This window comes from Monopterus albus, unplaced genomic scaffold, assembly GCF_001952655.1.
Source record: "Monopterus albus unplaced genomic scaffold, M_albus_1.0 scaffold10.1, whole genome shotgun sequence".
Classification (NCBI taxonomy): domain Eukaryota; kingdom Metazoa; phylum Chordata; class Actinopteri; order Synbranchiformes; family Synbranchidae; genus Monopterus; species Monopterus albus.
Genome location: NW_018127890.1, coordinates 1,395,830 through 1,419,844, shown reverse-complemented (window position 1 = coordinate 1,419,844; position 24,015 = coordinate 1,395,830). Strand labels below are relative to the sequence as shown.

At 40.9% G+C, this 24,015-nt stretch overlaps 1 protein-coding gene across 1 annotated transcript in view; it reads left to right on the top strand.

Moving 5' to 3' along the window:
• esrrga (estrogen-related receptor gamma a) overlaps positions 1–24,015 on the top strand; it is a 159,703-nt gene that overhangs the window by 23,877 nt on the left and 111,811 nt on the right. Inside the window, exon 2 of the mRNA XM_020589923.1 lies at positions 16,768–16,857. The gene's annotated coding sequence lies outside the window, so the exon portion shown is untranslated. The remainder of the gene's footprint in view (positions 1–16,767; positions 16,858–24,015) is intronic.

Sequence of the window (24,015 nt, the reverse complement as noted above, 5' to 3'; positions counted from 1 at the left end):
TGTGTGTGTGTGCGTGTGTGCGTGTATCTTATGCATGAGATTCCACGGCTTAATGCTTCTTTGCGTGTGTGTCTGCATCATTAGTGTGTTGGTTTTTCATCTGAAACTGAAAAAGAAAATTGTCCCCATGAGATCACTCTTCTTCTTCACTCCCTTGTTTCTAAGAGCAGAAGGGATGGAGAAAACATTTGTCTGCTACAGTTGTTCACAGCAGTAACACAAGTCAAGCATGTCACCAGCATGTAGCGCTTGGCTTTATGCATATTCATAACTTTTCCCCATCTCAGGATATAGAACACAGAAAGAAAACAGCAGCCATACCTCATCTCCTGTCTTACTTATACTTTTCCTCTCCTCTCTAAATCTCTCGCTTCTCGCTACATTTGAACTTTGGAGAAAGTAGGAAAGATTTACTTTTGCCATTGCAGGAAATAAATACTGGGCAGTGAGTGTAAAGGGAAAAATACTGTATAGTGAAGCAAAACAGAAGGTGGTTTTCTTTTTATGGCAAGAATGGTTACAGCTTATTGTTTCTATACTGACCCAAAGTATCATGAGTGAGAATCAGAACATCAGAAAGTGCAGAGGCTACACAGTCTCATTAAACTGTATCTCCCACTCACAGATACATAAACTGAGGGTAGTTTATTTCTGGTCCCCCTCTGTCATATGTCTTTATGTAGTAATGCTCTGGCCACTTTAACCTTGGCTTAGTGTCTTTGTAAATCTCTAAACAGTCTAGAGGAGTCACTACGCCTTGTACCTTCTGGCAACTATAAAACCTGATTTTTTTTTTCCATTCTAAATGTTTTCTTGCAAAAGCTGCAGTCCAGTGGGTTTGTGGCACAGCTTATATACTGTATGTTGCTCCTAGGCAGTGTAAGATAAAATGCTGTTTAAAAGCCCAGCAGACATGTCAGCTGAAATAGATCCTAGTGCACTGTGTCTATGTTACTAGCAATTCAGGAGGATGCTCTGTGTCAAGAAGGCATGGTATTGGACGTTTTCGTGGCCTTCTGTAGAGGTGTGCAAAAATGTAAACAGTATTACACCAAACAGCAGTATTTGCTTCTAATAAAAGTGGAGGTGATGTGCATTTTGTTCGCTTCCAATGACTCTTCATTGTTAGTAAGTAGTGGACGTTTGTGTCCACAGTGCCCAAGCATCCAACTACAAGCGTTTGTGTCCACAATTAATAAAGCCATGTAAGTGAGTTTTATATAGTAGAAGCATGTACAGGTAGGTGTACCATACAGAAAACAAGACAATGTTATTTTGAATGATTTCTGTCTGATAAAATATTTGTGTGGAACCCATTTCTCAAAGTCTTTGATCAGTCTCATTAAAAAGAATAGATTAATATGTGAGGATGTTCTGCCATAACTTTGCGTTGGGACATGAGTAAATAATGATATTGCTGAATCCAGTCCTGCTGTTGCGCACACTACTACCAAACAGGACTGGTGTGGTACAGAGGACTGTGGTGAACTGTGAGACACACTTATTTCTGAACACCCCTCCAAAGCTTTATTAGGAGAAGTGTGCATCAAGTGTACCATAGGTGTACTGAGTATGGCATTTTTCGACATGGGACAAACTTGTCTACTCTCTGGCAGTGTGTGAACATGTACTTTAAGTGCAAAAGACTGCAAGTGTGAGTACTGAAATAGACCTTGTAACTTCATGCCACTGCAAAACTGTGAAAGGTGGTAAATCTGGGAGAAGGGAAAATGGGGAGAGAAGCCACAAAATGAGTAACTGGGAGAGTTGGCAAGTTTTCTAATAAGTGCTACTGTAATCCACTAATGTTAAAGACTTGACTGCCGTTTCCTGTCTTGCGGTAATTGTACTCACTTCCTGTTTCCTGTGCTTGTACCTGTACCATGTTGTGTTTGCCAGATTGTTTTGTGACTAAGCTCACTATTTTCTGTTTATCTGAATTTTTTGAGTTGATGACATGCGCCTGCACTATTTAAACACCTGTGTCACAGAAATTCTCGCTTATTACCAAATTTAACTTGCTACTTTAGGTCAGCTAGCTTAGAAGCTAGCTAAGATAGTATCTTATCTGAGAACAATGGTTTCCCCCTCTTCCTCTCCTTCTTTCTTTTACTCAAAGTGTTGCATATTCAGTTATTCCTCTACCTCTTTTAGCGATAATGATACTTGTAATAAATATCAGATGCTAGCAGCATTGGAGGTGAGGCTCGGTACCATGCAGAACAGCCCAGCTAGCCATGCCCATGTAGCCTGTGCAGAACCTCCACTACATAGCTTAGCCCAAGCTAGCCGCCCCCCAGAGCTTCCCAAGCAGCTGAGATCTCAGCCAGGTGGATGGGTGTTAGTTAGCAAGAGTCATAGCTCGAAACAAATGCCCACCGTGCATCACCTGTCTGTTCACGTTTCAAATCTATTTTCCCCACTCAGCAACTCACCCACTGAGAAGACAACTCTGGTAAATGACGACTCCATAGTTAGAAGCGTGAAGCTAGAGACACCGGCGGCCATAGTCGGATGTATTCCTGGGGCCAGAGCAGGCGATGCTGACTCCTATTTGAAGCTGCTGACTAAAGATAAGCGTAAGCACAGTAAGGTTGTTCTTCGTGTTGTCGCTGACGACTCCTGGCTTCACCAGTCAGAGGTCACTAAAATGAATGTTGAGTCAGTGTGTAACTTTGCTAAAACAGCGTCAGACTCCATAGTTTTCTCTGGACTTCTGACCAGTGACAACATGTTTAGCCACATGCCCGGAAAGTAATGTGGGATTCATAGACAACTGGAAACATTTTGGGGAAAATCTGGTCTGATTAGCAGACATCCATCCCACTTTGGATGGTGCAGCTCTCCAGACAAGTTTATTTTACAATCTAAATTATGGCAACCCAGAGTTGAGTCCAGGATGCAGGGTCTGATAAAATGATCATAGTGGGTGACTTTAATATCCATGTGGATGCTGACAGTGTCAGCCTCAACAGTGCATTCAGTTCATCATTAGACTCAGTTGGCTTTTCTCATGCTTTAAATAAACTCTGTTTTAATCACACCCTTGATCTTGTTCTGATATGGCATTGAAACTGAACACTTAACAGCTTTTCCCCAAAAGCCTCTTCTGTCTGACCATTTTCTTTGACACATTTTATTTTGGGTTTTTTTTATACTTGTTGCAGAATAGCCTGCTGTACCTGTCGTAAACATTCTGGGCAGTAGCCATTCCTGTGTTGTAAGTACACTCAGCACCATGGACAGGGCCTGTCTGTGTTTATATGTGGCTGCTTCTAGTCTGTGCAGAAGTCTAGAAGTTTCTCTTTGGAATTTCTTTACCTTTGTGCTATGTAACAGTTTGTTTTAATGAATCACTGTCAGGAATACTACATGCATCCTGTTGAGTAGAAATATTTGTGATGTAAGTCATGTACTTGATACAGGTACCGATATATTTGATATGTTCACTGTGTGTTGTTTGGTTTCCTATACTTGTCTGCTGATTTGTAGGTAAGAAATTTTGAATTTCTATAGCCTATATAATTTAGCCATGAGTGCACACATGCGGCTTGTACTGTATATACAGCACATGATGTGTGTTGTGAGTGTATGAGAGAGAGAGAGAGGGTATGGTAAGGTCAGGTTTGCAGGAGGGTTTTTCTAGCTGTGTGTTTGATTCGGTTCGGTTTACGACAGATGGGCCTACTGTGACCCACAGGCAAATGCATGTAGCCTCCCACCTTTACACACATGCACACATATTCACAATGGCTGCAGATTTTCTGGTCCAGAGCATATAACTATTATGTTCACAGTCTTAGGACTCTGGTTGACTGTAGACTGTTGGTAAGATAGATAATATAGAGTATGTACGAGTATGTACCTTAGTTGTATAAAGACCCGTAGTAGTCGGATAAAACCAAATACAATAATATGAGGGTAGAGCTGTCCTGAGCTGATCATAGGGATCAGTACTGGGTCTCATCCAGGCACATATTAAGGGATAGTTTTCAGTTAAATCCTAGAAGTTCAAATTCTGATCCTTTATGTACTGTTCTCTGCTATTCTGTCCACTTGTGCCTGCTAGTGTTCTTAAAAGAATCGTCAGTGTGAGCTTTTGGCTGCATAATAGGGGAGAAGGAAAAGGGGGGAGAGAAGCCACAAAATGAGTAACTGGGAGAGTTGGCAAGTTTTCTAATAAGTGCTATTGTAATCCACTAATGTTAAAGCCTTGACTGCTGTTATAAAGACTTGACTGCCGTTTCCTGTCTTGCGGTAATTGTACTCACTTCCTGTTTCCTGTGCTTGTACCTGTACCATGTTGTGTTTGCCAGATTGTTTTGTGACTAAGCTCACTATTTTCTGTTTATCTGAATTTTTTGAGTTGATGACATGCGCCTGCACTATTTAAACACCTGTGTCACAGAAATTCTCGCTTATTACCAAATTTAACTTGCTACTTTAGGTCAGCTAGCTTAGAAGCTAGCTAAGATAGTATCTTATCTGAGAACAATGGTTTCCCCCTCTTCCTCTCCTTCTTTCTTTTACTCAAAGTGTTGCATATTCAGTTATTCCTCTACCTCTTAATGGTACTTGTAATAAATGCCAGATGCTAGCAGCATTGGAGGCGAGGTTCACCGTTTTGGAAGCACGGCCCCGCACCATGTAAAACAGCCCATGCAGCTGGTGCTGGGCCTCCTAGACGTAGCTTAGCCCAAGCTAGCCGCCCCCCAGAGCTTCCCGAGCAGCTGGGATCTCAGCCAGGTGGATGGGTGTTAGTTAGCAAGAGTCATAGCTCGAAACAAATGCCCACCGTGCATCACCTGTCTGTTCACGTTTCAAATCTATTTTCCCCACTCAGCAACTCACCCACTGAGAAGACAACTCTGGTAAATGACGACTCCATAGTTAGAAGCGTGAAGCTAGAGACACCGGCGGCCATAGGACGACTCCATATTTAGAAGCGTGAAGCTAGAGACACCGGCGGCCATAGTCGGATGTATTCCTGGGGCCAGAGCAGGCGATGCTGACTCCTATTTGAAGCTGCTGACTAAAGATAAGCGTAAGCACAGTAAGGTTGTTCTTCGTGTTGTCGCTGACGACTCCTGGCTTCACCAGTCAGAGGTCACTAAAATGAATGTTGAGTCAGTGTGTAACTTTGCTAAAACAGCGTCAGACTCCATAGTTTTCTCTGGACTTCTGACCAGTGACAACATGTTTAGCCACATGCCCGGAAAGTAATGTGGGATTCATAGACAACTGGAAACATTTTGGGGAAAATCTGGTCTGATTAGCAGACATCCATCCCACTTTGGATGGTGCAGCTCTCCAGACAAGTTTATTTTACAATCTAAATTATGGCAACCCAGAGTTGAGTCCAGGATGCAGGGTCTGATAAAATGTTGACTAAAGATAAGCGTAAGCACAGTAAAGTTGTTCTTCATGTTGGCGCTGACGACTCCTGGCTTCACCAGTCAGAGGTCACTAAAATGAATGTTGAGTCAGTGTGTAACTTTGCTAAAACAGCGTCAGACTCCATAGTTTTCTCTGGACTTCTGACCAGTGACAACATGTTTAGCCACATGCCCGGAAAGTAATGTGGGATTCATAGACAACTGGAAACATTTTGGGGAAAATCTGGTCTGATTAGCAGACATCCATCCCACTTTGGATGGTGCGGCTCTCCAGACAAGTTTATTTTACAATCTAAATTATGGCAACCCAGAGTTGAGTCCAGGATGCAGGGTCTGATAAAATGATCATAGTGGGTGACTTTAATATCCATGTGGATGCTGACAGTGTCAGCCTCAACAGTGCATTCAGTTCATCATTAGACTCAGTTGGCTTTTCTCATGCTTTAAATAAACTTGAGTCAGTGTGTAACTTTGCTAAAACAGCGTCAGACTCCATAGTTTTCTCTGGACTTCTGACCAGTGACAACATGTTTAGCCACATGCCCGGAAAGTAATGTGGGATTCATAGACAACTGGAAACATTTTGGGGAAAATCTGGTCTGATTAGCAGACATCCATCCCACTTTGGATGGTGCGGCTCTCCAGACAAGTTTATTTTACAATCTAAATTATGGCAACCCAGAGTTGAGTCCAGGATGCAGGGTCTGATAAAATGATCATAGTGGGTGACTTTAATATCCATGTGGATGCTGACAGTGTCAGCCTCAACAGTGCATTCAGTTCATCATTAGACTCAGTTGGCTTTTCTCATGCTTTAAATAAACTCTGTTTTAATCACACCCTTGATCTTGTTCTGATATGGCATTGAAACTGAACACTTAACAGCTTTTCCCCAAAAGCCTCTTCTGTCTGACCATTTTCTTTGACACATTTTATTTTGGGTTTTTTTATACTTGTTGCAGAATAGCCTGCTGTACCTGTCGTAAACATTCTGGGCAGTAGCCATTCCTGTGTTGTAAGTACACTCAGCACCATGGACAGGGCCTGTCTGTGTTTATATGTGGCTGCTTCTAGTCTGTGCAGAAGTCTAGAAGTTTCTCTTTGGAATTTCTTTACCTTTGTGCTATGTAACAGTTTGTTTTAATGAATCACTGTCAGGAATACTACATGCATCCTGTTGAGTAGAAATATTTGTGATGTAAGTCATGTACTTGATACAGGTACCGATATATTTGATATGTTCACTGTGTGTTGTTTGGTTTCCTATACTTGTCTGCTGATTTGTAGGTAAGAAATTTTGAATTTCTATAGCCTATATAATTTAGCCATGAGTGCACACATGCGGCTTGTACTGTATATACAGCACATGATGTGTGTTGTGAGTGTATGAGAGAGAGAGAGAGGGTATGGTAAGGTCAGGTTTGCAGGAGGGTTTTTCTAGCTGTGTGTTTGATTCGGTTCGGTTTACGACAGATGGGCCTACTGTGACCCACAGGCAAATGCATGTAGCCTCCCACCTTTACACACATGCACACATATTCACAATGGCTGCAGATTTTCTGGTCCAGAGCATATAACTATTATGTTCACAGTCTTAGGACTCTGGTTGACTGTAGACTGTTGGTAAGATAGATAATATAGAGTATGTACGAGTATGTACCTTAGTTGTATAAAGACCCGTAGTAGTCGGATAAAACCAAATACAATAATATGAGGGTAGAGCTGTCCTGAGCTGATCATAGGGATCAGTACTGGGTCTCATCCAGGCACATATTAAGGGATAGTTTTCAGTTAAATCCTAGAAGTTCAAATTCTGATCCTTTATGTACTGTTCTCTGCTATTCTGTCCACTTGTGCCTGCTAGTGTTCTTAAAAGAATCGTCAGTGTGAGCTTTTGGCTGCATAATATTAAGCAAGCAGTGTAGCAGTTTGTCAGTGCTTTCAGTGGTTAAAATGACAAACGTCACCAGTGGAGGTCATTGGCTATTGCTGATTTAACTAATTCCCAGAGTTACTTGATGACAAGCCAAAAACATGGCTGTTGAACGTCAGCCAAACATCCTTTGTCAGGGATGGAGTTCCACTCTGTAACAACTGCAAGTGGACTAAGTGTGTGAGCTTGTAAAACATGGATTATGATTGATGTAGGGGAGTAAAGCCTTTATTTCAGTGTCAGACACATATTTAATCAGTACTGTGGTAAATATGAGGATCAGACCAGTGTATTGGTATATACTATAGGTTATCAGCAGATATCAAATACTCAAGGACTTGGATCAGAACCAAGACCAAAAAAACTTGATTGGGACATTCTCGTGCAATAATACACAGCCCTAAAAGCAAACAGCATTTTACTTCCCTTAGTGAAACAAACAAAACTAGTTTTTTTCCATTTTAACACCATTAAACAGTAAGCCCTGATCTTTACTCCACAGACATGGAAAAAGGGTGGCGAGGGTATTATGATGAGCCGATTCGCGTGGAGTACAGACACAGCAGCAGCAGTCCACTGACCTGCAGCAGAAAACATACTGCTCTCACAGTTTCCAAGATTATTAACATTAATGGGCAACTTAGACCAAGATTAGATGGGAAATGATATGAAGTGGAAACAAAGATAAGGAGATAAAGGGAAGACAGAATTTTAGGAGTGGAAGTGAGACAAGCATGAGAAAGAAGAAATAGAGGAGTAATCAGTCACTTTTCAGTTCTTGGCCCAAATGGATTAGGAAACTGTAAACTGAACATTTGAATGTTTCAGCTTTTATTTACAACGTGGACGTTAAAGGGCCAAAAAGGATCTTGCCAATCTCACTCTTGAAGTTTTACTTGTACACTCATTGCTCACTTACTCGCTTTCTTTCTCCCTGAGCGCTTGTCTTCTCTTTTCTTTCATCTGCAGTGCCCCGTCTGCCCCGACAGCAAACCTAAGCTTATTAGAGAAATAGAGAGAAACAGAGTCTGATGACGAGCGAAGGCAGAAAGATGGAGAGAGGGAGAATGGAATAAAATAGAAAGCAAAATCTGCTTGTCAGGGTTTTTGTGTGTGTGTGTGTGTGTGTGTGTGTGTGTGTGTGTGTGTGTGTGCACATGCACCTTAGAGAGAGAGATTTTTGCTTATCAGACAGGAAGTGGATCTCTTACAATAGCATTCTGACGTTTCCTCTTTCTAATGTGAAAAACTGTTAAGATTCCTATTCCAGATACCTACCCACACACACACGCACACACACGTGAGCATCACGGCGGTGCAGATAAGATGCAGCTGCTGTGTTGGAGACAGAATCACTGAGTCAGCCAGATGTATTCACAAACTTAAGACAATCACTAATTCACACTAACGCAAAGGCACACGCGCAGACACACAAACGCGCACAATCCTACATGAGGCTTACATACTGTACATCACGTATAGTTTTATATTTGGTATTCAGCTGATGCTCCAAATACAGTTATACACACAAAAACAGAGACAGAGAATAAACAGACAGGTAGAGGAACAGACTTTTGGTTTGATGAGATAGAAATGATGATGATGAGACAGAGAAAGAGTCAAAACAGGCAAGAGGGAGCTTAAAGCTGCATTAACTAAGATTTAGCACAAATTCAGATAAATCAAGTAAATTGTTGAAGTAGTTTCTCAACAGTGCAATCTTTAGCTGCTGTTAGCAGTGCATGTAAAATCATTTTGAACTCTGTTATCAGATGTTTCTTGCTGAAATGCTCCCTGGGAGTTGTAACATTTCCCCCAGAGGTTTTACATATGTCCACAGATGGACATTTAAACACACAGATATTCTAATCACCAGTTTTATTTTCTAAAGCACATGTTAACGTTTTGTACTGATGTTTCAACATGAAGTGCTCCCTCGAAACAATCACATACAGTAGGTGTTGTATCCTAAGACACAACCCACAGGACCATGCTAGTGGAGGGTGTACCACACCTCCATTGCCATGATGGCAAAGTACACATGTAGCTTAGGTTTAGACACAAAGCCAAACTTATGTTTAAGCACAAAAACTACTCAGTCTGGTTTAGACAACGATCATGGTTTGGGTTCAGACTGAGGTAAATTTGTGATATTGGGCTGTACAAATAAAAATGCACTAGGCTTGATATAGAACTGAATTCTTCAGTTCACCTTTTGTGCCTGAGGTGCTTCACTTCAGTGACAAACTAACAGCTGACTTTAGATGTACTGTTGTAGTGGTGTTACTATAATGTAACTGCTTTTTAAATGGCAGCAAACAGCTTTGTCTTTATCCACAATTCATTTTTATATGATGAATCCAAAATGCTTCAACACATTAGCTTTCAGGTGGTTTGGTGTCGTATTTGATCAGCACAGCTGAACTTGATGTAGATCAGAGTGACATTTTGCAAATGTTCCCCCCTGTAGTACAAGGCATGGGCTGTTGCCCTTAAATGCAGTGAGTTTTGGATTCCTAAAGGTCATTTTAAATTGTATTTCCTTCCCCCAAATTCTCTTAGTAAAAAGTCACAGTCCCAGTGCACATGGGAGAGTTCAGCATCCTGATGCTAAGTTGTCATTCCACATAGTTTTATTATAGATAAATAAAATAAAATCGCTGCTGACTGAGTGATTTAGAAGATTTTAAACAGCAGAATTAAAGTACAAAGTTTGCACACTAAGCAGTTTCTCTTTGAGAATAATACAGTTCTATAATTCTTGAATTACTGTATGCCTCAGCAAATTAAGAGCATTCACTCAAACTATGGAAATCGAATAACTCAGAAAACAGACTGTGCTTTTCTGAGGCTTCTGTATTATGGGATGGATAATAAAATATAAAGGACTGACTAAATGCATTGCACAAAATTAAAATTCATGTTTAAGCATGGATCTTTATGAATACGAAACCTCAAGTGAAAATTTGTTTCTTCATCACACCCTAACTATTTGTTATTGGAGCAAACATTTCAAATGAAAATTACACTTTTCCAAAATAAAATTGTGCTTTTAAAGCATTTTGTAACACTTGCAGACCATTCTATGATTGATTAGCTTCACAGATTGTTACAGATAAATGCAGTACTGCTAAAATGATGGATCAGAACCAACAGGAAGAATTTACCTACATTAGAAAAGCCCAGAAAAGCTTGAACTGAGTGGTGTTCCCCTTTACCCACAATGAAAGAGAGATCAGATTTTTATATGTACCACAGTGGGGTCGACTATTGTCTGACTGATGAACAAACAGTCGGGCCATCCCCTAATCCCAGTCGGGGTTTACACACACACACACACAGTAAAATCCCACTGTGTGTGAACAAACAGAGGATGAAAGGCAAGACAGCGAGGGGAAGAACACATATAAAGAGCTGCTGTTTTATTAATGAACCTGGAAACAGGCTCGGGATTCTCAGGATCTGTTTGTGTGTGTGTTTGGCTATGCACCCACACAACAGCACAAACCAAGGTGGATGCCTGGACCATACTGGCACGCAAACACACACACACACACACACGCATGCGGTCTCTAATAAATTCACCCTAATTCATTCTCTCTTTTCTCTGGGGAGAAGCCAGCGGTTTGCCTGATCCAAGGAAGCTTCACGTTACCTTCACTAAATAATTGATGCTTTCTCTCTCTCTCTCTCTCTCTGTGAGTTGCACTCACTTGCTTCCTCCTTCTGCTCTGTGTGCATCTGTCTGTTTTGTCTTTTCTTTAGTCTGTTTCATTTTTTTCTCTTTTCTGTCTTATTTCCATTTCTTCTCTTTCTTTACTCCTCTGGCTCTCCTGCCTCAGTGCGGAGCATTACTACAATTCATGGAACCGCACACACAGCTATAAAAACTCTGGTCCGTTTTAAAATAATGGCCAGCAATTTGGAAAATGCAGGTGTTGTAAACTTGTTTTTTTTCTGACTTTTCTGAAAGCCAAGTTCCTTTCAGCTCTTCCCCCACAACCACAGGGACCTGATCCCACTAACCAGGGGTTAAGTGCTCCTTTTCTTTTTCTCTAGCATTCATCTTGTTCTCTCTCTCATTTTGACATGATATTCCTATTCCTATATATCACTGTGTTTCTCCCTCTCTCAGTTTCTGGGTCTCTGCTGAGGGTTGTCCAAAACACCTGGTCCAGATGTTCAGATGGGTCCCTAAATATGGGTTAGTAGGGCCCCGCTACATCTCCTATTGGCCAAGTATGTTTAGACACAAGGAATTGGCTCTGGAACAGAGGCTCTCAATGCACTTTGTAAGGCAGCAGTAAATAAAAATACATGTTTATTCAAATAGAAAAAATGTATAATCAAATAGCAAAAAACGACAATCTCTATACATATACAATATCTGCACATATCTATCTATCTATATGCACACTGTGGTAGAACAGCTTTCAGATTGATCTATACAGTGGTTATATTTACAGTTTATTTCACTGCTGTGATTGCTGTGTTCTGTTGTTGTAGTCATGGGTCAAGTGTTCAGAAACTGTCCTTGTGTCTGGTAAAAGCTTAGTATTTCACTCTCTGTCTCCTTATGGCAAAGAAAATATTCTTAGATTTGAGAACGTAAAATTACCTTAACCAATGGTTGTGTGAAATGTCTAAACAGGAGTTTAGAGATGTTTTAGTAAAGCTGATGATTCAATTCAATTAATTAAAATTTTATTTGTATAGTGCCAAATCACAACAAAAGTCATCTCAGGACACTTTACAAAGTAAGGTCTAGACTTTACTGTTATCAATATTATTACATAGGGAAAACCCAACAAATCCCCCCTGAGCAGCACTTGGCGACAGTGGGGAGGAAAAACTCCCTTTAACGGAAGAAACCTCCGACAGACCCCGGCTCTTGGTGGGCGGCCTTCTGCCTCGACCGGTTGGGGTGAGTGGATAGAGGAGAGACCAAAGAAGAAAAGCAACAAGACACAACAAACAATCAAATACTGATCAGGTCGATGTGGCTGGTGACTGCTCATCAGAGATGTAGAGCTCCAGGGCCAGGGCAACCTGCAGAAAGGTACAGGGAGAGAGAGAGGACACACTACGGGAGAGAAGAGACACAAAATTAGTGAAGGGTAGTGGTGGGATATAGATGGATGGAGAGAGAGGGGAGGAGCCCAGAGCATCGTGGGAGAACCCCTGGCCCAGCCTAGGCCTACAGCAGCATAACAAAGGGAAGGCTTAGGGTCACCTGATCCAGCCCTAACTATAAGCTTTATCAAAAAGGAATGTCTTAAGTGTAATCTAAAATGTAGAGAAGGTGTGTGCCTCCACTTGTTCAGTTTTTGCTTTCTTTATGTTTATAGCCCTCAGATCCTAGTAATGGCACAAAAATAAAAATAGAACGCTAAAGGGACTGGGGGGCTAAAATGCTATTTCAATTAATGCCTTTTTTGTGACTCTAAAATGCAGCATGTCCACATGTGCATAACAAACTGGTATAGAACATGGGTCAATCATAAAGGAATATTAAGTGTTCTTGTACTACAACATTTAATAATGTCACCGTATTATCAAACAAACAACCAACCTGCCTACGTGCCACACTCCCTAATATATAGCATTTTGTAGAATCAAATATGTGCTGTAGCAAGCAGTAAAGTGAAATCCTAAGCAGCACTCTGTACTGTAACACTGCTTCTTTGCGTGTGTGTTTTTGTGCTGGTTGGTTCTTCACCCAGAGACTGAGAGAGTCAAGAGTCCCTAATCCTTGCCACTGGAGACTTCTTGACACACACATGCATGCACACAGACACACACACACGTTCATGCTAATTCTTATCAGTTTTCCCAGTGAATCATTATGATGTGTGTGTGTGTGTGTGTGTGCGTGCACTGATGAGGGGATACCAGTGCTCCCATGACAGAGGTAATCCTGTTCAGTGGCAGCTCTGGATATTCCAGCTGGTGAATGTGTTTGTTTGTACATGTGTGTGCGTATCCCATACCAGCAGGTCATAGAGCCCAAATCTACTGTTTGTCTGCCTGCCACTCACTCTTTGTCAGTTTGTTCGCTTGGTTTTCTTATTGTGCCCACTTCTGTCCAAATGAACTGTTGGATTTCCATTAAGCAATAATCCTTAACATTACTTACAATTCTGTGAAATGGCTGCTACTGGTCCAACATACAATGTAAACAACACAGTGTGTGACTGGAACACTGGAGGCTGCAGTCTTGAGCTTTTAGTTGTCTAAACTTAACCACCTTTAAACACAATAATGCACATGTCAGTAATTCTTATAGCCGTCCTATGGATCGTCATGGAAATTATTTTAAACGCCTGTTTTGTCAAGTAGGCACTGTACAGTATGAGGACTTGTTGACTTTACAACACTCAGGTGGAGACCACTGCAACCAACGTGTGATGATCTCCCTCAATAAAAGTTCTGCTTCTCTCAGAACTCTTGTTGCTTCTGCCTGAATCTCTGTGGTTCAGAGTTCAGTTTCACTGTGAAGCAAAGTGAAAATTTACTGCTGCTACTTTGTAGTATAATGCTATTCTTCAGTAAAATTTGGTTTACACAACAAGGTACAGACGATATCTGTACTATTGGGAAGTAGATCTGTTTAGGTGTTGCAGGGAGGATTTAAATAACCTTTTAAGCCTTTTTAACACTGAGTTCTTAGATGAAGACATGCAGGTTCTTTCTGTGCGAACCAACACGTCATCAAAACAACCTTACTGTATGTTTGTGTGGGAAACTATTTGCATCATCCCAGCACAGTCTAAATGGTCACAGTTACTCACAGTTCAGGCAGCACAAGTACTAACAGCAGCACAGTGTGCATGGCTGTGTGTGAGACTGATTGTCTGTGTGCTGCGCATTTACACTTTGTATGTGTGTGTGGAAGCAACCCTTAAATGTGTGATTACCTGTGTGCTTGAACAGTATATGTGTGTATTTAATTAGATTTTATTTGATACTTTATCTTATTTTCTATTATTTTAATTTGCATTTTAATGTATTCATATATGTATACATTATGTAAAGCGCTCTGAAGTACCTTTGTGTATAAAACGTGCTACACAAATCAACATGCCTAGTGAATGTGTCTCAGTATTATGGGTGAGTTTACCAGAATACGGACATGGCTTCAGACAGTACCATGTTATGTGGGTATGTGTAGCCGTGCACCGGCTTGTGTTTTGGAGCATTACAGTGTCTGTTTGTCAGGGCATCAGCGGGGGGCTAATGGAACTTCTTTGTTGGTTTATAGGAATTACCATCCTCTTTTGCCAAAATTGACTCATAATCTGCTTTACTGGCACCACTAGGCTTGCTGCCACACCACTGACAGTAGCTACTGTATCGACACACACACAGCAGTGGTGATCAGCCAAACGTCATTATAAGATGCTAACTCTCTTGTGAAAACCGACTTAATGAAAAATGAGAAGAAGAAGAAGAATACAGAGAAGAGGACTACCAGTAAAACAATAGGAAAGGGAGAGAGGTAAGAGGTGACAAGACAGAACCGGAGGACGGCAACAATGGAAGAGTGGGGGTGAGACACGGAGAGAGGGCAAGATGAGATGCTGCAGGGTTATCAGTGATTAACAGTTCCACCCTACAGAACGTTGGGTTGGACTTCAAAGACAGAGCTGCTTTTTGTTTCCAGGGCTTGAGTGTAACCCTGTTAGAAATGTAATGTTTACACACACGTTCCAAGTTTAACTGTGAGAAACAGAGGAAAGCAGGCGGGGGAAGATGAGAGATTGAAACAAGGAGGAGGGTGAGCGCGAATGTGAAGAGAAACTGACGAGGGCGAGAGCTGGGTAGATAGGGAGAAGAAGAGGACAGTACTAATGTAATGTGTTTGTGTATTTATGGCTAGAGGACTAATGCATCAACATAAGCCCCTTTTCTATCGCCTGGTACTGGCTCGACTCGACTCACCTTATTTGTGTTTCCAACAGTCAAAAGTTGGGGATAGTACCTGGTACCCAGCACTATTCTTGGTATCGCCATCACTGAGGTTCCAAGTGGGCAGAGGTGATACCAAACAGTGACGTGTAAACACTGCAGACTAGCGACTGGCCAGAGAAATTGTATCAACGTGCAAAACGTCCTGGAACAAAATGCATTCAAAATGTTGCTTAAGTAAAATAATATTAGCAAGTAAAGTATTAGCAACAAAACATACTTTAAAAGTATTTATTGTGCAGAATGGCACATTTCATATTCCCATATATACTATAATTGCATTATAGTATTAATTAATCTAGTTTTAACTACATTACATGCATTGAATTTTAATTACTGCTGTGTAGCTTGAGAATTTTCCACCATAGATTATTGAGGTCTGTAATTTTTGTATTAATCTGGCTATGAAAAGTAACTAAAGCTATAACATAAATGTAGTGAAGTAAAAAGTAAAATACTTGCCTCGAAAGTGTAGTGAAGTCAAAGTATAAAGTAACAAACAGATACGTACCTCAAAATTGTACTTGAGTACAATACTTGAGTAAATGTACTTAGTTACATTCCACTACTGAGTACAATCGCAGACTGACCTGCTGAGCAGCTCCACTGGAGCAGTTAAGGGCCTCGCTCAAGGGCCCCACAGTGGTGTTAATGAGGGTGGGGCCAGCTGTGTCGCAGGAGCGCTCTTTTCACCATAACTGTCTTGATAGTTATATCTTTACGCTGACAATAGTAAGACACATTTGATTTGTGTTTCTGACTCATGCATTTTAAAAATAATTTTTGAAATATAGTGATGTAAAAAGCAGTGAGCAGTTGTTTTTTTTAATTCAATTACTTTGCAGTCATGGTATAAAATCTTGATTGTCAGTGGAGCCTTGGAAAAAAGACGTGGTGTCAAGTGTATGGGTTTTGCTTATTGTTTGGCTCTACACATATAAAAGCGACTATAAAACTGAACACGTTCATTTAGCACAACCTCACACACACACTTGTAGTCTCGTACTGGCCTCACACACACACATACACGCACAGCAGTAAAATGCTCCATCAAAGTACAAAAGTGGAGCAAGAGAGGGAGATGGAGAGGGCTGAGATCTGAGAGGAGAAGAGAACAATGACTTGACAAACACTTAGCCGAGGCCTTTAGACTAACACTTTGGAGCAGACGTCTGCCTGCATACCAATAGCAAACACTGTCACTCCCCATATAACTCAGGCTTTTGATGTTCTATTCACAGAGATAGGGAGAAGGACGGTGAAGGAAGGGATGGAGGTAGAGTGAGTGCAGTGAAGGAGATAAAGCGAATGCAAAGGACAGAAAAAGGAATGAAAGGAGAGAAGGAAGTGATGAAGTTCGCTGAATGAGTGAACTGTAGCTTTGCTCTCTGATCTTTTTCTTCTCCTTTTGCCTTTGCTTCTCTCTCTGTGTCTCTGTATCTATCTGTCTCTGTTTCTAACAATATCTAGATCACAGCAATAAGAACAAGTGACAGAAAAAAGAAGAGGAGAGAAGAGGAACAGGAGGAGCCAGAACTGATCCCAGCCTAAAACACCATGGTACATAATCTGCAATCTTGAACTTACCCTTGCCTGTCTGTTTGCCTCTCTCTGCTGACACTACAGCAGGAGGGTGATGCTATGTGTGCAACCTAAGGAGCAGTAAGGGGTTTTCAAGTGGCAGGTCTGTTGGTGTATGTTAGAGCTTGTGGTCCTAATACCAGGCATGTTCAACCAGTTGGTGAAACACTTCTGTATGTTCTGATTTCCTTTCATAGTCACTTTCAGTGAATTTTAGTTTTTCTGCTTTAGCTTTTTTTCACATACCAGACTGGCAATCAGTGAAAACCTTTAATGCTCACTGATGTTTTTGCGTAACAGCAGTGACATATGTTTGTGTGAATACCATTACAACCTCATCTCTTATTTACAAGAATGCACAGTCACTGGCAGGCACAGGCAGACTCACATAACCCTCACACTTACCACACACACATACACACAACCTCCTCTGCAAGTTGATAAGTATGTGAGGAGGCAGGGAGAAATTATTAATTATCAGGCTAATGGGCACCAGGCTGAGTTCTGCTTCATTAAGTTCTAACTGGCTGTGTGTGAATGTTTGTGTTTGTGTGTTTGGTGCGTCAGGAGACAGAGAGACCTCTGAGTAAAAGACAAATTCGCATACACCCACACACATGGGAGTGGCTGTTTGCTTCACAGGTACAGCAGCAGATACAAACTTGTGCATGCAAATATGAAAAATTTGAAATCCTGCCTTTATTATCAGAACTTGTATTATAGCTTGGTGGACAGTGGAGCAGTTTTTTTCAACATATTATGCAAACTAACTTGTTGACTTCTATACAGGACTGCTTGAACAGACAGTGGTTTTCAAGGTGGTGCTGAGCTTGCGTAGCTCACATAACGATTTCTTAGACAAATGAGGCATTTAAAATGTTGAGAGAAGGACCCTCAAAACTTCTCTTTTGAGATGGCCCTCACCCTCTCAGCATCAACAGCTGTCAGCTGAACATGCAAAACATCAGTGAAGTGTACCAGCTAATGTGTCTATTCACAGTCTGTGTGTGTGGATTGTGCAGTTGTGCTTTGTTTGCACCCTGTGTTGAATGGCAAGTCAGTTTGCTCCACTCTATTCCTTGCAGGGTTTTGCTGGCTAGAGTATGATAAGTAAAACCAGGGTTGAAGTTAATCTGTCTCACTCCCACCAGGAAAGACAGATAAGTGGGGGCAGAGGGAGGGTGAGACAGCGGAAGGAAAAAGGCAACTTTCGTTGTTGGAATTATGTGGATTAAGATGGAACCCCAACTAAATTTTAACTTGCAATATGAGAAAAACAAATGTTTTTTAGGCATTTCAATAATTTGTGGGGCATTCTGGACAGTTTGCACTTTAATTAAGAAGAAGGGGGGCTGTGACATACCACAAAGGTCTCTGATTGAATTTAAATCACAGTACGTGCAGTTACATGCTGCACTCCTCAAATCTAGTTTTGCTTTTAAAGCTTTAAATGGCCTTGCCCCTTTTTATTTAACTATATTTTTATACTTCCTAAAAATGAAAAATGTGCTCAGGTCATCCAGCCAGCTTCTTTTCGAAGTCCCCTGGTCTAGGTGTAAGCGATGAGGTGACTGTGCTTTTACTGTGGCTGCTCTTAAACTGTGGAAGAGTTTGCAACTTGATATTCACTCTATTACTGACCTGGCACTTTTAAAATCTAAAGTAAGCACTTATCTTTTTAGGTTGGCTTTCAGTTCCCAGTAAGAGCCCTGACACCTTTTAGTTGCTTTTATGTGTTTCAATTTATTTTGTGTATTTGATGCTTTTGATTTTTGTTATTTTGTGTAAAGCACTTTGGCAGACTTGAAGTTGTGTTTAAGTGCTATATAAATAAATGTTGAGTTGATTTGTGTGTGAAAACGTATGCAGCACAGAAGTATATGAGCATGTAATGAACACTTACACTGTGACACTGTGTGTTGAAAATAAGGGCAAAAAGATTGAGTACGGTTAAGAGTCACAATCAGACAATCAGCAGTCTATACTATTATCAATGCCCCCCAGGGCTACACGGGAGGAGGACATGAAACAAGTCGGTAGTATGTGTACAGTATGTGTTCGCTGTCTTTTGGTCAAAAACCTTATTTTGCTTGTAATCTTTGAAAGGATGTTGTTAGCCATAGTGTAGTCTGTCACTTCATGTTGAAAGGTACCGCTGACCTGAGCACAGAATTCAGCAAGCTAAATAACGTTGTGCTCCACATGGACATGTATTTTATTCTCTCTCTCTGTCATAGCTTTGCTGAATGTTTCCTAATTCTTATCAAACTGGAGTTTAGTTTAAAGCCCTGAGTCAAACTCCTCATATCAACACTATGTGTGACATCATATGGCTATTTGTGAGGGGTTTGTGTGTGTGTGTGTGTTTGTGTACACATGTTTCCCTATAAATAGTACTGATGGTAACATAAGCAGAGCCCCATGCAGGCTCAGTGGTTTTTCCCATTGATTGGCTGGCTGGCTAATGCACATTCATCTTCTCACCACTTGTGCGCGCGCACATGCAAACTACTGAACTGCACTAATGAGAGTTGCTTAAGACCCCACAGGAACAACCAACCAACACTTCACCTCTGAGAGAGAGGGTACATGGGGACATAGAAAGATGAAAGGGACATAGCATGAAGAAATAACTAATAGCAAAGTAATGGATTTAGTGCTGTCCTGCCTTAATTATTGTGGGTGTGTGTGGTTAAGATGTCCCTGAGGGGGGTGTCCTCTTGCTGTCAATGTGTGTATCCCCATGTCTGGGTGTATGTGTGTGCTAGAATTACCCAGAATGCTTTAAAGATTGACTGGCTGGCTAATGGCATTCTCTGTTTTCCTTTGATGGTCATTGACTAGGCCTTCTCATAAATACCTGTTTTTACAGCTATTCTAGAGCCGTGTGTGGGGTTCTGCCTGCTACCTGGGAGAGAAACTGCTTCATTGAGAGAGCTGGAGTTCCTCAGAAGAGCCTCTGTAGTCATTCCTCTTTACAGACATTGGTTAGTAGAGATGGAAGTGCTGCTGATGAATTAAGTAAACATGATGTGACCAGTCGATCAGTCACCTGTTGAGCTGAATCTGGCAGATCCTCACACCTCTTATCTTGTAGAGATAATTAGATTCAGCTCGAGGGCATTGCTGGAAAATTGTGCTTGACATTGTCAAACAACAGCCCAACCAGTGGTCGAAGAAGTACTCAAATTCTCTAGTTAAGTAAAAGTAGCAATACCACAACGCAAAAATACTCCGTTAGAAGTAAAGGTCCTGGATAAAAATGAAGTGGAAAAAAAAAAAGTAAAAGTAAAAATGAATTAAGCGAAAGTGCAGAAGTATTAACATCAAAATATACTTAACCAAAAGTAAAAGTACTTATTATGCAGATGGGAACATTACACATGACTGTATATCATGTTATTAGATTTAGTATTGCAGCTGCTAAAGGTGGAGCTAATGTTCATCTGATTCTGCAAAGGAACTAAAGTTATCAACAAATCCATTGGAGTAAAAAAGTACATTTGCCTCTGACATGTAGCAAAGATGAAGTAGCAGAAAATACTTAAGTAAAGTACAGATACCTCAGAATTGTACTTCATTACAGTATTTAAGTAAATATATTTGGTTACTTTCCACCACTGAGCACCCCATCATACAGTACAACTCTTCTCTTCCAGAATCTAATTTCTCCTCCTCTCATGCCTCATCTGGATACATTCCTCATCACTCCTTTTCAGTTTGCTCCTCTCCTCATCATCACAGTCCTGTTTAGAGCCATTCCTCTCATCTCCTCGTTTAGCTACCCTTCCTGTCTCTTTTCCTCTGTTGCTCCTCTTCCCTCCGTTTGGATGGATTTGTTCTCACAGACACTCAGCAAGACTATCACCACTCCACCCAGGAGACCACTCATCTCTCCCTTCAGTTCTCCCCCCTTGCCTCCAGTCTCCCTCTCCTCCTGTATCCATCCATCTACCCATCTATCCATCCATCGATTGCCACTATTCCTGGACTTCTGTTACCCCACTCCTGGTCCAGCTTAGGTTTCCCTTCCCTTCCCACCACTCAGCTTTGCCTGCATGCGCTAACCTCTGTATTCCATCCTGTCTTTCTTCTGTGTCACATTTAATTATCAGATCTATAGTCTGGTATGATGATCAAACAAACATAAACCATTTTTCACCATTAATGTGATAAGAACACAATAATTTACTAAAATCAACACATGATCACTACATGAATGCAGTGCTTGACGAACATAAAGCGCCAGATTTTCCTCTGTGTCATTCAGTTCCCTGCTCATCGGTAGCAACGGCGCTCCTACAACCGAGTCAGTGGTGCAAGTATTGATAATCAATAAGAAATGGTCAGTTTTATGAGAAAAGTTAAGTTTATCAATAGCCTGATTCTTGTGGCTAGAGGGGATCTCTTTGTACATTAATATAGAATTTTTAATGGATGCTTTTTGTCATTTTTTATTTTTATGCTATTACTAGATAGGCTTATTAGAGAGAAGACATCTTGCGCCAAAGTTACCCAGCTGAACTCAAACTATGGACCCGGGGGCCAGTGGTCAGCACCCAAACGCCAACACTAGAAAATGTAAAAAAAAAAAAAAAAAATTTACTTTCAAATCCACATAAAAGTTCAAAGCAACAGGGAGACAAGGAGATGTGTGTTGTTGCTGTTATGGGGATGAAATGACATACACTGATGCACACTGACATAAAGCCATGTGGTGTTGAGTCTATGCATGTCTCTCCCGTCCCTCTCACTCTCTTTCTTCATATTATGGCTATAAATGATGAGTAGTCTCCATTTGTCAGGCATCATCTTAATAAATTCTGAATATGTACACACACTGCACAATGACGGTCTGTTTAACTGGCCTAACATTCTCTGCCCTCTCCACTCCAGGAGAGGAGGCAGTGTGGCAGAGGAGAAAGAGGAGGACTGTGGCTCAGTAACTGTCACTGGAATATTTGGTTTCACTGGGTCTAATTGTCTTTCATGTGAACACAAGAGAGAAGTGCTAGAAAGTACAGTAAAGAGAGGCTGAGAGGACAGAGAAAGAGAGAGGCTGAGAGGGGATGAATGGAAAGAGAAGAAAGGTTTAAAGAGAAAGCATTGGTTCAAAAGTGGGGGTGGGATTTTTCTTCCTTTATAGAAAGATCTCTATAAGATTTCTAGCTCTAACAGACCATGTGCCGTCCTCACTGTCTGCTCCTTTGCTGCCTGCCTGGTTCTTTAAGGGACAGCTCACCTCAGTAAGAGGAATTTGTTTAAAAAGCCTGGTAATTGATGCAGGGCTGAGAACTGAGAGGCTGCTGCAGTTGATTAATGCACACAGAATATGTGCAGCGTTTTTTACACACTTTTAACCGGGCCGCTTAAATGACCGTGGAAAAAGAGAAGGAGAAAGAGCGAGAAAAAGCAATTCCCCTATTGCTCTCATTTTACCTGTGTGTGTGTGTGTGTGTGTGTGTGTGTGTGTGTGTGTCTGACTGTCTGCAAACTAACTCAATGTAGCTATTAAAGTGGGGGGAGATGTATAAAGCACATATAATTTCATCAATTTTAGAGAATAAAAGACCTACAGGTGTGCTAAGACACACAAGCTCTCTTTGAAGATGACTGGATGGATATTAGTTGTTGTTTTTTTTTTTAAACTATGACAGAAGGACACTGCCTTCTTGTTTTATGCCACAAGCAATGCAGTGAATATAAAATTAAACCAGTGGGATGCGGCTTAAAATTCTTAATTGAGGTACATTTGAAAACTATCCTCTCTATGTTCTACATCAGAAAGAAAGTCTGATACATTTTTATCAAATATTATTCAGCCAGCAGTTAAAGAAAGCCTGGATCAAAGAGAAATGCATTGTAATTAAGGTCATAAATAACATTTCATCCTAGATGTAGTGAATATAGGACAGCTGTTACAACTAAGCGGCCATGCCTTTCTCAATGGCATTAATGTTCTGAATATTCTGTGTCATTGGACCAAGTCCTCTGTGCCTGTATTAGTGTCCACGTCTTTCCTCGAGCAGTACATTGAATGCGCTTCCACATACCTCTATGGAAATGAAGTGACACTCACACATACAGATGGTGGGACAATCAGGTCATTCCAAGGTAAAAGGACTTAGATATAGCAAAATATTCATACTTTAGAGGGAAGTGTGTGTGTGTGTGTGTGTGTGTGTGTGTGTGTGTGTGTTTCAGCATGCATGTGTGAATATGTATGTGTCAGGCTCGTGACTGCTACAAGCAGTTCTCTTTAATTGAGGCCTTGATGTCTCAAGCAAATTGCTTAGGAGAAAGATTAACCTGCACAGTGGTGGGTAACCACACAACACACACACACACACACTAACGCAACAGTGTTGTGTTAAACTAAATAAAAGTTATCAGGCAGTCAGTGCTGATATGATGCCAGTACCGTGAATGATTGTTGTTAATGTATTAGTTGCATTTGATTTTGCTGACCAGGGTGTGGATGATTTGCCTCAGCGGTTTCAAGGTTTGCATGTAGTAAAACCTAACTAAAAACTGACTTCCATGGATTCAACGTGCACCCAAAATGCCACAGGAGAAAGAGTTTGAGCTGTGTACATTTTTTTTTTCATTTCTGGCAGAAAACATGACAACATACCATTATGTCATCGAAATGTAAAAGTGTCAGTGCTGTCTAGCAAAAATACCAATATAATGTATTAGTGGGCAGTTGGTCAGGTTGTTTACTCTGACCACAGTAAATGCATGCCAAGCTTTAAGAATTTAAGTAAAACCTACTTCTTTCCAGCACATAGTATTTTGCTTTAAAACAGAAAATGTTCACCCACTGGTTACTGTCATGTAACTATTGTAACAAGACATTTCACCTCCAAAGGCTGAAGCACTTATTCGTAAGCCAGAACCAATTGTTTTATTGAATTGGGCATGGCCAAAGAAAACCCTAGTTAACATTTCAGTTGGATTTCTGCTGTAATTGGACAGTTTATCTCACTGTGTTATGAAATGTGACTTGATTAATTGAGTCAACCAGGCCATACAGTAGTAACTCAAGGGTTGGGAGGGGTGAATGGTTTGGGTGCTGCCAGCGTAGCTGCATTTCCAAAAGAGGTCAGAGATTACATAAGAGACACAGAGTATTTT